General features: G+C 34.9%; 1 protein-coding gene across 1 annotated transcript in view; it reads left to right on the top strand.

Moving 5' to 3' along the window:
• Positions 1-16,132, top strand: part of LOC145693170 (G-protein coupled receptor Mth2-like) — a 219,902-nt gene that overhangs the window by 38,315 nt on the left and 165,455 nt on the right. The gene's annotated exons all lie outside the window — the stretch shown is intronic.

The raw sequence follows: 16,132 nt of genomic DNA, 5'->3' as shown, positions 1-16,132 counted from the left end.
ATATATATGCTTTCTCTTGTTCGGGAGAAGGCTAAAAACCACTGGAATTACATTAGTTTCCTCCATTGAACTTCCAATATCTGCATGAATTACAAAATTTGGGAGAAAAGTTTGTTGTAGCTCTTAAATGTGCCGTCAATAAAGAAGGTCGTGCTGGCCTGCAAAGTATAACTATTCAGGGACTCTTATTCGCTGTGGCCGCTACTCGAAACGAAACCTTTAGATTCGATATCCCCCTCTGCTCAAAAACTTTTAAAAATTCACAGAAATAGTATCAGCTATTGAACCTGTACGTAAATGGGAATTCTTATCTCGCTATTAATACAACAGGCGAAAGGCCAAACGATATGTAAACGGGAGAAAGACAAACAAAGGGAATAATAACTGATAGAGGCTTGTTCAGATTGGATTGTTGCTCAGTATTAATATCACTATTCAAAAACAATCATGAATAAGGTTGTCTTACCTACTAAACTCATACCGTAAGTTAAACCTCTAAATGTTGTTATAGAAAAGAAAATAATTAGACAAGAAGTCATATGCCAGAAGGTCTCCCTCCGTGCAGGTTATTTATTTATAAATAATATGTAAATATATACTAGAAATTCGTGTATGTTTGTGTTAAAAATAGAAAAAATGCATCTCACTTTTTTATTTTATTACTACCAATAGATACAGTAAAATCTATTTCAGTTATTGGTAATTATCCATATCGCTACTTTAATTATCTTGGTATTAATTTATGTCTCAGAAATTAACTAATTTTCATAAAACATAACACAACTATAAATTTAAAAAGTTACGAAACAGTATGTTCCCATTTCCGTACATGTCAAAATCCTTCCCAGTTGCGTACAAGTGCCAGATGCAATGAAATGTCATCATTTAATACCTACATTTGTTTCTGTTTTTGACTTACAATAATCTTCCAAATCTTTGCTCCCTGGAAAGTAAAAATTTCCTACTTTTCAAAAAATATTTTACAATATATTTTACAATACAATAGTATTTTACAATAGTATACTGAAATCTCTCTCTCTTTTTCTTTATACACATCTATTAATAATAGTCCAAAATCTTATCACAGTACGCAAGTGGGAGGACACCTATGTCACAATATTTTTCGTCAAGTCGAATATATTTAATTTATGAACAATTCTTTATTATGTAATGCCTTTAACAACTGTTCATGTAAACGCAAAACTCAAAAACAATTGTCATTATATTTACAATATTTTAAGTATCATTTTAGTGGAATTTTCCAAATATTTCGTGGCGCCTCTGTAAGCCGGCTAAGGTACACCAGGAAGCCGCGATGCCCAATTTGGGGAACCCTGTCTTAACTGGATTGTTCTTAGAAAGATGGGAAGAGAGAAGATAAAAGTAGGGGGGTTCGTGTCCCTGGGCTAAACTTCGAGATATTTTATATTAGTCGTATTCCTAATTATGTTTATTGTATAGTGTACATACAGAACACAAAGTGCATCAAATGAAATTCGTATGTACTGATGTGTATTATACGACTGATTTCATGGTATTGTTTTGGTGTTTCTGTGCAAACAAACATATTTTGCAATAGTTATAGACAATACAAAGAGAGGAAACAGTATTCATAAACTCGTGCTTATACCATACTTTTAAAGGACTGTTTAAATGTTTTAGTCCTCACTTTTCTGCGGAACATACAAATCATTATGAAAACCATGTCACTACAATTATTAAACGAAAAATTTTATTAATATCGTGGACATTCCAAGAGTTTGTCTGAAGACTTAAGAGAAGTCCGATGAACTTACACCCTCCATTCCAAAAGAAACCGAACGTTTTAAAAAAACAAAAAAGCAATGTACATTTTGGAACAAATCATTTTTATTAATCAATGTATTCCCCTTCTGCATCGATACACATATTTGCACGCTCCAACAAGTTGTCAAACGACTTCTCCATGTCCTTTATTGGAATGGTCTTTAGGACGGCGGTCGTCGCCTTCTCAATGGCATCAATCGATGCGTGCCACTTTCCTTTCATCGCCAAATGCAGTTTCGGGAACAGATAGAAATCGCACGGAGCGAGATCTGGTGAATAGGGCGGATGATGCAACCGAATAATGTGATTTTTGACCAAAAATTCAGTTACAAGTCGCGAACGATGTGATGGTGCATTATCGTCCAAAAGAGTCCAACTGCCGATTTCGCGATATTCGGGCCGAATACGACGAATTCTTGCCAGCAAACGCTTCATGACGCCCAAGTAAAACTTTCACCGACGATTTTTTGTTATGTTTGATGAATTCACGCACTTTTTCGATGTTTTCTTCCGATAATCCGGTTCTGGGACGGCCTGATCTTTCGTCATCATCCAGCGTCTCTCTACCCGATTTGAACCGTCTTAACCACTCGTAAACTTGCGTACGGGACAGACACTCATCACCATATGCATTTTGTAGCATTTGGTGCGTTTCACTAAAAGTTTTACCCAGTTTAACACAAAACTCAATTGCAGCTCGTTGTTTGAAACTCATTTTCCGACCGATGTACACAACACACTGACAGTTGAAACGCAATAACTTTGTTGCCGTGCATCCAAATGTCATGACATTTATACCAGTTGTCAATGAGGGACTACGCCATCTAACGGTAAAATATTACAACAGATGGCACTAGTGGTACTATTTGTTTTCAAAAGTTCGGTTTCTTTTGGAATGGAGGGTGTACGCTTTCTTCGATTTTTGTAGTCTGGGCTAATGCTCTTTCCGTTAACGATACAATTACCGGTCATAGAGAGTCGGTGTGGTCCCGTAATCTGCGTTGGTTTGTTTGAAGCTGAAGGGTTATTTTGAATGATGAGATGCTATGAGATATGGATCCACGGCCATTGAAGTCCTAACAGCGTTATGAGTCCCTGGGGTCCCTATGACTAAATTTGGCACGTAATACATGTAATATATGAGTCAAGTAATTTCGTCATATCCGATGTCAACCTAAGTCCCAGGATCCAAAACTCACATATTCGGTCCCTAACAATACGTATGCTAGGTAAAGGAAGCATAGATCAGTGTATGTTCTATATACTTTTACGTTTCTTTACCTTTCCTATCGTTGATCCATATGCTGTTTAAAGATCCTACTTACGGAACTTTGGACAAAATAAATAAATAAATAAATAAAATAAAATAAAATAAAATAAAATAAAATAAAATTCTCTCTTCCGTTATAATATTCATAAATCAACCCAAAATATCCATTGTAACCACCAAAAATAACTTTTGTCAGACGTATTGGCAGAAATACGTCATACTTGGCGCATTCACTCTGGGGAGCCCCCGGACTATCAGGCCATACATTAAGATAGCCCTGAACATTGAGTTCGAACTTCATGAAGTTTACTGAGAATGGAAAGTGTCTCTCACACCGCTCTAACAGAACTAATTTGATTCTGTGAATCAGCACAAACTTGTTTAATTTCCAGTCTTGCATTTGACACAGAAAAAGGAATGAAGACTTTTACTGATGTTATTGTTGTTTACCAAATGTTATATCACGGATTATATGCTCGATGTTAACAAAGTACATCTAAAGACATTGACCAGCGCAAATATTGTAATGAGCACAATAGTGGCAATTACAAGTTGTTTTTCTTCCTTATCTTTTTTCCCTGTAGAAGAGAGAATCCTTGAATCTCTTACAATAACGTTGGTGAGAATGTTGTTTAATAACTGTTGGGAAAAATATGAAAGGGATTTCCCACATGACATTGAGTATCCAACGCGCGCATGAGAACCAAGTTAGCCGGCGGCTACACTTAGAAGAACCTATACGCGAAATAAGCAGTTCGTGTGCTGGAACACACAGTTCCAGTGACAATTAATGGGCATTTTAACTTTTCTGAATCTTGTGAATATTCCTAACAATACTGGTTATAAAGGACGCCTATTTTCTAACATCTAGAAGGCAGCCAAGAATTGGATCATAACTACCAAGAAGAAAATTAATAGTAATAATGGTAGTAATAATCATTTAGCACGGAAAACCCCGTTTGATTTCCTATACCACTCATGTGGTACAGATTCCGTAAAACTGGAAACGTCTCTGCTTCAGTCCTGAAATGGGACGTTAAACTTTATACACATAACAAGAACATCAAAAAGGAAATTGACGTGTTTTAGTGGCAGCAGTTCAAACGCTGAAGTTCGTATGTCATATATACCTAAGTATTTCACGGTTTTACTAACTGTGCTTTTCTCCTAATAAAGCGTAGGGGGAAATGCTTTTATGATAAGTTTTCCATATAGTAAATTATTATAGTAGTCATTATGAGTAGTGATGTGAGGTGGAAAATTTTCCGCGGAAAATTTTCCATTTCGGAAAATTTTCCGGAAAATTTTCCACTATATTTTTCCGGAAAATTTTCCGTTCTAAAAAAGTATCAGTAATCAAGTAACAATTCCTCAGCAATCATGAAATTGATTGAATTCATGTATAGAAATGTTAAAAACTGAAAGATCGTTTAAAGAATCTGAAAATTTTCATGGCTCAGACAATTTTCAGTACTATGTAGGAACAAGTTAAACAATTGTTCATGAATCGAAATATTTCCTGCCTTATATGGAAAAATTGAAGAATTTTTTATGAGTCGGAAAGTTTTCATCATTTCGAAGCAAGAATTAAAACAACTGTTTTCTGAATCGGAAAGTTTTATTGCTCTGTAGAAACAAGTGAGAGGAATTTTCATAGATCGGAAAATTTTCATTACGATGTAAAAACAAGTGGAAAACACTTTTCATAGGCCTGACAAATTTGGATATTATGTATAGTGATGTTAGGTGGAAAATTTTCCACTATATTTAACTGCACATAAAGCTACAAAATTGAATTTCAGTAGAGGAAAGTTAGTCAGCAACAAATTATAATTTTCCAATTAGCTTTCAGGAACCGGAAAATTTTGTATTTCAAGTTGCGAAATAAACTTTTACCACAGTTTTTCTCTCTATATATAGAAGAAAAATTTTCACCTCATATCAACGATGTACGAATAAGTGGACTCTTCTTTTACGAATCGGAAAATTTTCCGTTTCAAAATTTTCCAAAAAATTTTAATCACTGTACACGACAGGCAATTTTTCGATTCATGAAAAATTGTTCCACTTGTTCCTACATAGTACTGAAAATTATCTAAACCATGAAAATTTTCAGATTCTTTAAACGATCTTTCACTTTCTAACATTTCTATATATGAATTAAATCAATTTTATGAATACTGACGAATTGTTACTTAATCACTGATATTTGTTAAGAACGGAAAAATTTCCGGAAAAATATAGAAGAAAATTCTCCACCTTACATCACGGCTAAACAACGATGTAGGAATAAGTGGAGTATATTTTTACGAATCGGAAAATTTTCCGTTCCAAAATTTCCCGGAAAATTTTCATCACTGTAGAGGACACAATTTTTCTATTCATCAAAAATTGTTCCACTTGTTCCTACATAATACTGAAAATTGTCTAAGCCATGAAAATTTTCAGATTCTTTAAACGATCTTTCACTTTTTAACATTTCTATATATGAATTCAATCAATTTTGTGAATACTGACGAATTGTTACTTAATCACTGATATTTGTTAACAGAAATATTTCCGGAAAAATATAGAAGAAAATTTTCCAACTCACATCTCAACTAAACAACGATGTAGGAATAAGTGGAATATATTTTTATGAATCGGAAAATTTTCCGGAAAATTTTCATCACTGTACAGGAGACAACTTTTCGATTAATGAAAAATTGTTCCACTAGTTCCTACATCGTACTGAAAATTGTCTAAGCCATGAAAATTTTCAGATTCTTTAAGCGATCTTTCACTTTTTAACATTTCTATATATGAATTCAATCAATTTTATGAATACTGACGAATTGTTACTTAATCACTGATATTTGTTAAGAACGGAAAATTTTCCGGAAAAATATAGAATAAAATTTTCCACCTCACATCTCAACTAGACAACGATATAGGATTAAGTGGAGTATGTTTTTATGAATCGGAAAATTTTCCGGAAAATTTTCATTGTACAGGACAAACAATTTTTCGATTCATGGAAAATTGTTCCACTAGTTCTTACATCGTACTGAAAATTGTCTGAGCCATGAAAATTTTCAGATCCTTTAAACGATCTTTCACTCTTTCACGTTTCTATATATGAATTCAATCAATTTAACGAATACTGACGAATTGTTACTTAACCACTGATATTTGTTAAGAACGGAAATTTTTCCGGAAAATTATAGAAGAAAAATTTCCACCTCACATCTTAACTAGACAACGATGCAGGAATAAGTGGAGTATGTTTTTATGAATCGGAAAATTTTCCGGAAAATTTTCATTGTACAGGACAAACAATTTTTCGATTCATGGAAAATTGTTCCACTAGTTCTTACATCGTACTGAAAATTGTCTGAGCCATGAAAATTTTCAGATTCTTTCAACGATCTTTCACTTTTTAACGTTTCTATATATGAATTCAATCAATTTTATGAATACTGACGAATTGTTACTTAATCACTGATATTTGTTAAGAACGGAAAATTTTCCGGAAAAATATAGAAGAAAATTTTCCACCTCACATCTCGACTAAACAACGATGTAGGAATAAGTGGAGTATGTTTCTGTGAATCGGAAAATTTTCCGGGAAAATTTTCCAGAAAATTTTCCGTTTCAAAATTTTCCGGAAAATTTTCATCACTGATTATGAGCTACAGAGGTTAGCTGGTATGATTGAGCATTCTAAGATACTATTTGTCAAACAATGGTCCATGGACCACAAATGGTTCTCGAACAGTGTGCGAATTAGATAATCTATATTGGGGGGGGATAAAATTAGGCCAAAGGACATAGTCTGAAGGTTCAAATTTCAAAATGAGACAATAAATGCCTTACCCCCCATATATATATATATATATATATATATATATATATATATATATATATATATATATATATATATATATATATATGATATGTGTGTGTGTGTGTGTGTGAATGAGAGATTTATTAATTTAAATATTGAAAGCTTCCACTTTGCATTAATACATACAGGTTGCGAAAAGAAACCTACTTCAGTCTTGTGAAAACCACTAAAATTATCAGTTAAACCAGACATTTTTTTTTAAAAGAAAATCTAGATATTAGCCTATCAAATAAGAAATGGATTGTTGCTGGTCCCGATTTCTCACATCAAGGTCAAATCGAAGGCCAAATATTTAAAATCTCTCAATTCAAATTTCGAGCTTGTGCTTCTACTTCCCGCTAAAGCTGTGCTCATCACGACTTTTTTTCTCCAAATATCGATTCCGTGATGGGCACGGAAAGTCAACACTTAAAAATTACTTTACTGTTAGGTTGAAGATGAGTTGATTCACTATGGGCTACGTTATTCAAATAAAGTAAAACATTACACTGAAGTTTTTCAGACAACATTAATTGCGTGGACAGCAAACTGTACAGCGAAAAGATGAAAAAATGAAGGCTTAACTTTAAAAAAAAAACGCTCCAGTTGAAATGCTTATACAGACACGGACAATGACACGGAGAACCAGTCGTATTAACAAATGCTAAAACAAATCTTGAATTATTCGCTTATTCACCTAAAAATCACCTTCATTAACATGTCTGCTCACTAGGAGCGTATCCCTCAGCGTGTACGTTAACATATACTTACGAGAGAATACCTATATCTCAGATTTTGAGTACAGTTTCAAAAGTTCATTTCTGTAAACTGTAAAAGCAGTGATTACTATGCTAATTATCACAAATTAAATGCAACTTTTGAGTTGCATACACACAACCTACTAGGGAATGAAGACCATGTGCTAACAAAGAGTACACTGGAAAATGAAATAACATGTTATAACAAAAATTAAAATAAGATGATAATCGATACAAATATAGAGGATGAATAAGACATATCCGAACTTCGCCAAGCATGGTAGAAGAAGCTATTTGTTTACTTCTTCTTGGCCAACCGCTAAGAACATTTATAAATCTATAGACTATGTGGCTTTGTTATACGCAATTAGTACATTCAAATTCACAAACGATGACGAACTGAAGGGTACGAAGGTACAGTTGCAAGTAACAACCGTAGTCATAATAATATAGTTCTACTAAACAACGTTGAAAATAGTGGGTAATTAGGTGGTAAGTAGAAATGACCAAAACTGAACAGTTTACATCGACCATTTCGAAATACAGCTAGAAGATTAAATTTACAAGAAATAAGAAAAATCAGTGAAATTTGGAGTTACACTAAGCATAGTTTGAGGGGGAAAGCGAGCATCCCCGGTGGGGATACTTCAGCTGACTTCTTTGGGGGGGAACAAAATGTGATTGAGGGGGAAAATCCCCCTCATCCCCCCCCCGGTAATTCGCACCCTCTCGAAGTTTATCCTTGTGGTCCTATTATATTCAACATTAGTAAAACAAAAGAAAAAGAGAAGAAAGAAAGAAAGAAAAGAAAAAGAAAAATAGAATTGAAATAAATTTCTTATCGCGCACTGTAGTTGAAAATCGTAGACTTTGAGGATTACATAAGAAACCAGCTTTCACTTTCTCTCCCAGGTTTGATATTTTATGAAATTTATTTCTTTATTTAAGGGAATTTTAATTAATTAATATATAATAATTAATTAATCTCCCTCTCTCTAAGGCTAATAGAGTAACCAAGTGTTGGCACATGAATAGTCATGGATCCAAATGACTATGCTGCCGATGTTCTCGTTTGACTGTCACCACTATTTTTCATCAAAGTCAGGTTACCTGCCAGCTCCTTCCTCTCTGCGTGTGATTTCAGAGAAGGGAAGACGCAAACTATGACGTCAATATCACAGAACATTGACCTGGAAAGAATACATCTGAACAAATAAGCTAGATGAAGTCACAATCTTCAGACATAAAACTCAAAAATAAATTAATTAAACTACACGGGAAATTAAATGAAAACTATACCCCTACCCACCGGGCTTTGTGGGTCAATCTAGTTATGTTAAGGTGGTTTAGATGTTGTCTTTGGGTAAATATTCAAAGAAGGCGAGATTATGACAGGTTAGAGAGGGGGCACAGTACTAACGTATCGAATAACCATGGTTTTTGAAACAAGCTTAAAAGTCCAATCAATCAAAGTTTCTTCATGGCTAAGTGCTTAGCATTTTTTGTGTTGAGCACCAGAGATCCAACTTAGATTAGTGGTGGTGGGAGTTTATGTTGTTCAGGATTCTAAATAAAATGTTGTGGATTTGATGTGGTCTATGCTGAGAAAGTGTTCCCGGTGCTTCGCAACTGGCCAGTCTGGTACTCTAAACTTCGCAGCTGGCACTCTAAACTTCGTAGCTGGTACTCTAAACTAATCATTCGCAGCTGGCCAGTTTACGACGTAAAAACACGCTTTTACAATCTAAACACAACCAACAAAAGAGGTGGTGAAAATAAGGAAGTAAAATAGAGTAACCAAGTGTTGGCACAACATGAATAGTCATGGATCCATGTTACTATGCTGCCGATGTTCTCGTTTGACTGTCACCACTATTTTTCATCAAAGTCAGGTTACCTGCCAGCTCCTTCCTCTCTGCGTGTGATTTCAGAGAAGGGAAGACGCAAGCTATGACGTCAACATCACAGAACATTGACCTGGACAAGACACCTCTGAACAAATAAGAACACAGTAAGCTAGCTGAGCTGGTGAAAGGAAATTTTACCCTATAGTCCAGCTACCCCGCAGTACAGAATTATAAAATGGGTTGCATATGATATACACAGTAATAATGGTTATTGATATAATTTTATATCGAAGTCCTAATCGTTAGGAATTATACGAATTTCTGAACTTTCATAATCTATGACCATTTTAGAGGCAGTGATGGAATAGATTATGAATCAACCGGATCACAACTTTTGTCCAGGTTACCTGGGTTTGAGTCTCGCGTCTCAGTCCCGTTCTGATCCGGTGACCTAGACAGACCCGGAGAGCCAGATGTAGGCATGGGCGCGAGATGCGAGAACGCGAGAAGTCTCGTCTCATCTCGTCTCGCAAACGAGACGAGAACGCGAGACAAGACTTATAATATTTTGCGAGACGAGAACGCGAGACGAGACCTGATATCTTTTGCGAGACGAGAACGCGAGACGAGACTTCAGCAAGTCTCGCGCGAGAAGTCTCGCGAGACTTCTCGCGGTCTCGCATAGTTTACATTTGTGATATTGATATGGTATTCTTTTGCAAGTACCATCATACATATTGAAGAGAAGATAGTTAATAATGTCAGGATCGAGTTTTGTAATAAACATGGGTGTACCGACAGTAGAGCGCCAGCAAAGAGAGTGATGGCAAAAGAGCGACGATCAGGAGAGCGTTAGCCAAGATATCGACGGGTTAAAAGGCGACGCACAAAGAAAGCGACAACCAGGAGAGCGACGGTCCAAAAGGGCGACGCACAGAGATCGATAAACTATGGATCAAATGCTTGAAACGTGGCCATAATTCAAAAATGGATAAAAAAAATTGCTATAATAAGGCTTTTGATCTTGTTAATTATCAATTTGACATCAAATAAAAAAAAATGGAGGACCAAATTTGGAAAAAGTAAAATTGGCGAACTGAACTTGGTACATTGGTGCATTTGACTTTGTTGATTACAAACTTACTAATTTGACATTAATATTTAAAAATTCAAAATGGCGGATCCATATAGCGGACTGCGTCTGAAAAAGTTAGAGATTCGAGAGGGAAAGGTACTTTGTCAATAGCTAGGACAGAGTCAATCTACCAGTCATTTATTAATTAAAATATAACTTAATGAAGTCATTTTAATTTTTCAGTTAAACAATTGTTCTTCTCCCCCATACTTTTCGAAAGCTTAGTCCTCAACCATATAGAGTCATTCCACCTGAAAGCGAAAAATCGAGCAAGACGGTCTATTATGTGAATGATAATAACCACAAATATAAAGTTCTAAACCGTGTGGAACAAAAAGGCACAGTGGAATACTAATAATATTTTGATTCCAGCAAGAAATATGCTTCCTCCACAAGTGGTGAAAATTTCAATTTGTATTTCGACTTACTTCTGTCCCGATATGTGTTTACGTGGCTACACGTTCCTTAGCAGTTGTAAAATTCCACAAAAACATTCTTGTAAACAAAGTACGGGTGTAAAAAGGAATGTAATCACAAACGAGAGTCATGTTTTTCTGTTTTCACTCCTTTTAGTAGACTCAGTTCACGATTGTTTGTAATTGCTTGCAAAATTTGATTTTGTTTGTAGCGGTTTCAGACCATGGAATGCAGACAACACAACAATCTTGATGTAGCGTTGGAGCTTCAAAAGGCTGTAATGGTCACATCTGTTTTGGAGATTGATATGTATTGCTTTCTTTTCTTTCTCTCTTTCTTTCTTTCTTTCTTTCTTTCTTTCTTTCTTTCTTTCTTTCTTCTTCTTTTTCTTTTTAATTTCGGAGCAACAACAACAATATAAAGTGACAACATGAAAACAGATACTTTAGTGAGGCTCAGAAACACAAATTTGAGCGTTTTAGTCATTTCCGATCAGAAGTTAGAGGGGGCATAGCTCAGCATCCGTTCTCTATGCAGTATATACTTTATATCACTAGCACTAATAGGAATTAGAAACACAAAAGATGATTTTTTGTCTATAGAAAGTACAGATGATACTTGTTATTCTCTCAAAATTACGTTCCCTTTGACACAACAAATTTTTCAAAATTTCTTCCGAAAATATAATTTTGGTTTAATTCATCGACTTGGACTAAAAAGATCCAAATATTTCGTAACCAAAAATGTGTATTTGCGTCACTTCTACGTGGTAAAAAAAAAAAGGACTGTCCACATATATATAGTGCAATTTTGAATTTATTTATTTATTTTTTCATTTTCGATAGAGCTCCAAGAAAATGAACATAACTTAAGATTCAACTATGGCCGTATCTTCAACATGAATGGCGTGCATTACAAACCATTCCATTTACCTTCCTATCACATATTGATAAGTGTTCAGACAAACACTCAAATCTCGAATGCGACCGCACGAAGATTTTGGAATAATTTGTCGTTTCCACATGGAATAACTCTATATTGTCTACATGTTCAGCCGAAACTCCATGGAAGTTATTCCCTTCATCACCTTCGTTTGAGTCGTCTAAATTTTTGTCAGCTTCCGTGTTGGAAATAATTAAAAGGTTTACAGCTTCAGATGACAAATTCTTCATTTTCTTATGAAATGATTTGCCCAAAGAAGAAATGAAAGGATCTGTTGTTGCCAAAAGCTTCGGAACTTATCATCCATGTTTTCAATACGAAAACAGTTTCGAGAGAAATTCTGACAAGCTGACAAGAATTCAGACGGTCCAGACGGTGAATTCGATAAAGATTCGGCTGAACGTGTAGACACTTATATGGTTGAGGATGAAGCTTTCGCAAAAGAAGGAGAACAACAACAATTGTTTCGCTGAAAATATCTTCAGTAAATTGTCCACTGATTTCGCGTGTTTATTCTTTATATAACTCCTCCTGTACCATTACCACGCTAAATAAACACCAAAAATGAATTGAATTCAGGCCTGGTCATACCGAAAGTTAAGTGTTTACTATTTGCCTAAACAAACAGCTAAATTTCCGTATTTTGTTTTGTTTAATCTTGTTTTTGAGGCGAGAGATAGAGACTGGGCGAGACAAAATCAAATCTGTCTCGCCTCGTGACCAGGACTAGTGATATTCAAGAAACAGTTCACATTTGTTTCGAGATAATACATTAACGACATCTCAAGATAGACTAATTTTTCCTCTTGTCGCATCTCGTGAGCATCACTAGTTAATATAAAAACTACTAATACTATAGAATTAAACTCGTTTGGACCCGACACTACTCGAAACTTGAGCAAATATCGAGTCGAATTGGAGATTTTTTGAACCGAGTTCTCGAGTGGATATAAAATATTTTTATTTCGAGTGAAGCCAAATTTAAAGAAAATTTGTTTGAACTTGCTCGTCCCCAACCCCCGAACGGAATGGGTCCTGAAAAGGTAAATCAATATTGTGCGTTCGTGCTGTACTTTGCAGTAAGGAACAATGCTGTCATAATTATGAACTCCCCCAAAATGTTAATGTTCTACAAAATTGATACCTTAGAAGTTCATGGTTCTCATCGAAACATCCCTTCCACACAACATCATCACCTGAAATCGTAGAGACAATCGCAGACGAAGGTAAGTCAGTAACTAATAGTTTATTTCTAAACTTTTGGGCTAGCATTTATTTGAACATCTACTATAAATTATGTCGACTAGTGGAAATAAAAAACATACAATTTTCCTTTGTATTATGAAATTTGTATTGATTTTTTTTGTTTTACTGTTATTTTGGTAGTTTCAAAGTATCTAGTTAACGGGGTAAGTGTTGTGACTTTTCGGCAACACTGATAGTTGCTTAGTTAGCTGTTCTTGTTTCTTGAAATGGTTTGGTCAGGTTGTCACAATTACTGATTTCATGATAGGTTTAAGTTAACAAGGCTAATCAAAATCTAGTTATTTTAGATTTCCTCATGACAAAAGATTCAAGAAATAAAGATTGTTAGTTTTTTTTTTTTTTTTTTTGTCACTACTTTCCCAAAATGCAATAAATTAGATTCTTCCATTATCTACACTGTTTTCTTTATTTTCTCCTTGGGGTCGTGAGCCACGATCTTTGGTCATAAAGTTCTTGAGGAGGGGGAGGCAAATAGGGAGGAAACGACACGTTTTGTCTTGTGTATCCACCCTCCTCCTGATGATGAGACATCTTGACAAATCATAAAAGCAGGATAGCAAACACCAGTACAATACATTTTTTTTTTATTTCTTTATTGAGGACATACTTGGAAGCTGTCTTTTCGGAAAATTTTGTAGACGGAAACAATGAACTTAGGTAACATTGCATATTCGCGGCTGCGGTTTCTGTCTTCTGTTATTGCACCCTCGGTAAAAATATCCTAGTTCAAAAATATACGGCTCGCTTTGATTTTTCCTTCAGTGCAGAAATTTGAGGCGTTGGTCAGAGGATACCATATCTTCTCTCTCTTTCTCTGTTTCTGTCTGTCTCTGACACTCTGACTTTCTTCTTCCTATTTTCAATGCATTATATGAGGGGGAAAAGATACGTGTTTAGTTCCAATGTGATGTAAAGCCTCTGGGTTTAGAACAGATTTGTTCCCCGGTTCCCCCTGCCCATCAAATTGTTTTCTTACGGTAACTTGTGTTATGAAGGCAGAAAAAGGGCCTATTGGCTTGTTTAAGAAGGAAAATTTTTTAGTCAAAATAAAGCAGTTGTTTCTTTCCGTAAACATAAATTTAGGATAAATTGATTTATGGCTGCAAGACGGATCCTCTCATCAAAACCAAGTTGTTCGAGGTGACTATCGATTCTGTATTGTTGCTTTCTGTATCTCCAACGTGTGTTACTTGTAACAGAGTTAGATCTAAAATTGTAACTGTTTAATTCCATGTGACAATAATTCCAAGTATTGGAAATCTTGTATGTAATTCGGTTAGACTAAATAATAATAATAATAATAATAATAATAATAATAATAATAATAATAATAATAATAATAATAATAATAATAATAATAATAATAATAATAATAATAAATTTTTATTTAAGCTCATTGTAGTCTTTCTTGTAGTTATTAAAGATTTCTCAATTGTTAAGAAAACGTTTAGATGAAAGTGCATTTAAGTTGTGAAATATATATTACTAACGCTGCATGTTTACTATAAATACGGCTATTTGAGTTACCGTTCTTACCAAGTTATTTGAAAGCTTTTACCTTGCAAGTAAGATTACTCAAATGTAACATGCCGATTTCATTCATACTTCACATAGACAGAGACTACAGAAAACTGGCATTTTTTAATACCGAGAATGTGGGGTGTAAAATCAAGCATTGTGAATCGGAATGAGTGGATAAGCATTGTGTAACAATGCAACTATGAAACAAAACTATGTAAACTTTGAGTATACATTATTTTAAAAGGGTCGAATGAAGACTACATTATTCCAGTATTGATTTGCGAGACCGCGAGACCAACGCGAGAAGTCTCGCGCGAGACCGCGAGACGAGACTTCCAAAATTTTGCGAGACGCGAGACGAGAACTTAGGTCTGCGAGACGAGACGAGACGCGAGACGAGAACAGCTTTTGATTTTGCGAGACGAGACGAGACTTGTTTCAGTTCTCGTCTCGTTTGGTCTCGCGCCCATGCCTAGCCAGATGCAACTGAAATATCGTCTCTGTGGCATTATTGGAGAATTTCATATTGGATTGATGGTGTTCACTACTCTTGCTCAAACATTCATTTGTTTGATTCTCTGTGTGACATTCGTTAATAAAGATACCATGTTTTGAATATTTCATCGTTTTCTCACGTCTGATTTTTGAACATAACTATACAATATAAGTAACAAAACACTGTTTGAGTTTAGCGATATCTTTTATATATTCTAAACGACAAGTTTTCCTATTAAACTTTGATGATCCTTCATAAGAGAAACATGCAGTGTATCTTTTCTGTGATTCAGAAGCGTTTGTAGACTGATAAAACTTGTAGTTATCTTTCAGTTAATATATAGAAGTTCCTGACCCATTTCATCACCAGTATGAGGGATGATGTCTTTCGGTGATCACTATCGAGGAAGTGGGGAAGGAAAGAAGAGGCCTGGGACTTTTCTTATATTACGTGCCCTCCCGGTGTTTGCCTATTGTGAATGAGGAAAACGTAGGAAGAACCTCTCTCAGGGTGGCTGGCCTTTCCAACCAAGTGTCCCCACCGAGAATTGAACCCGGGACAGGAGTGATAATGGCGACTTGCACATGGTTCTGCGTAATAATAATAATAATAATAATAATAATAATAATAATAATAATAATAATAATAATAATAATAATAATAATAATAATAATAATAATAATAATAATATACTGCATATCTTTCTGCATTATCACTTATAATTTCGAATGCTTTATACGCTTGGACGAAGGGTCTCTAGTGTTTATAAAGCTAATGGAGAGCAAAAAAAAGTTACATTTAAACAGTGT

This window comes from Thermobia domestica, chromosome 8 (assembly GCF_964235325.1).
Source record: "Thermobia domestica chromosome 8, izTheDome1.hap1.1, whole genome shotgun sequence".
Classification (NCBI taxonomy): domain Eukaryota; kingdom Metazoa; phylum Arthropoda; class Insecta; order Zygentoma; family Lepismatidae; genus Thermobia; species Thermobia domestica.
This window is presented reverse-complemented; position numbering and strand designations above follow the sequence as displayed.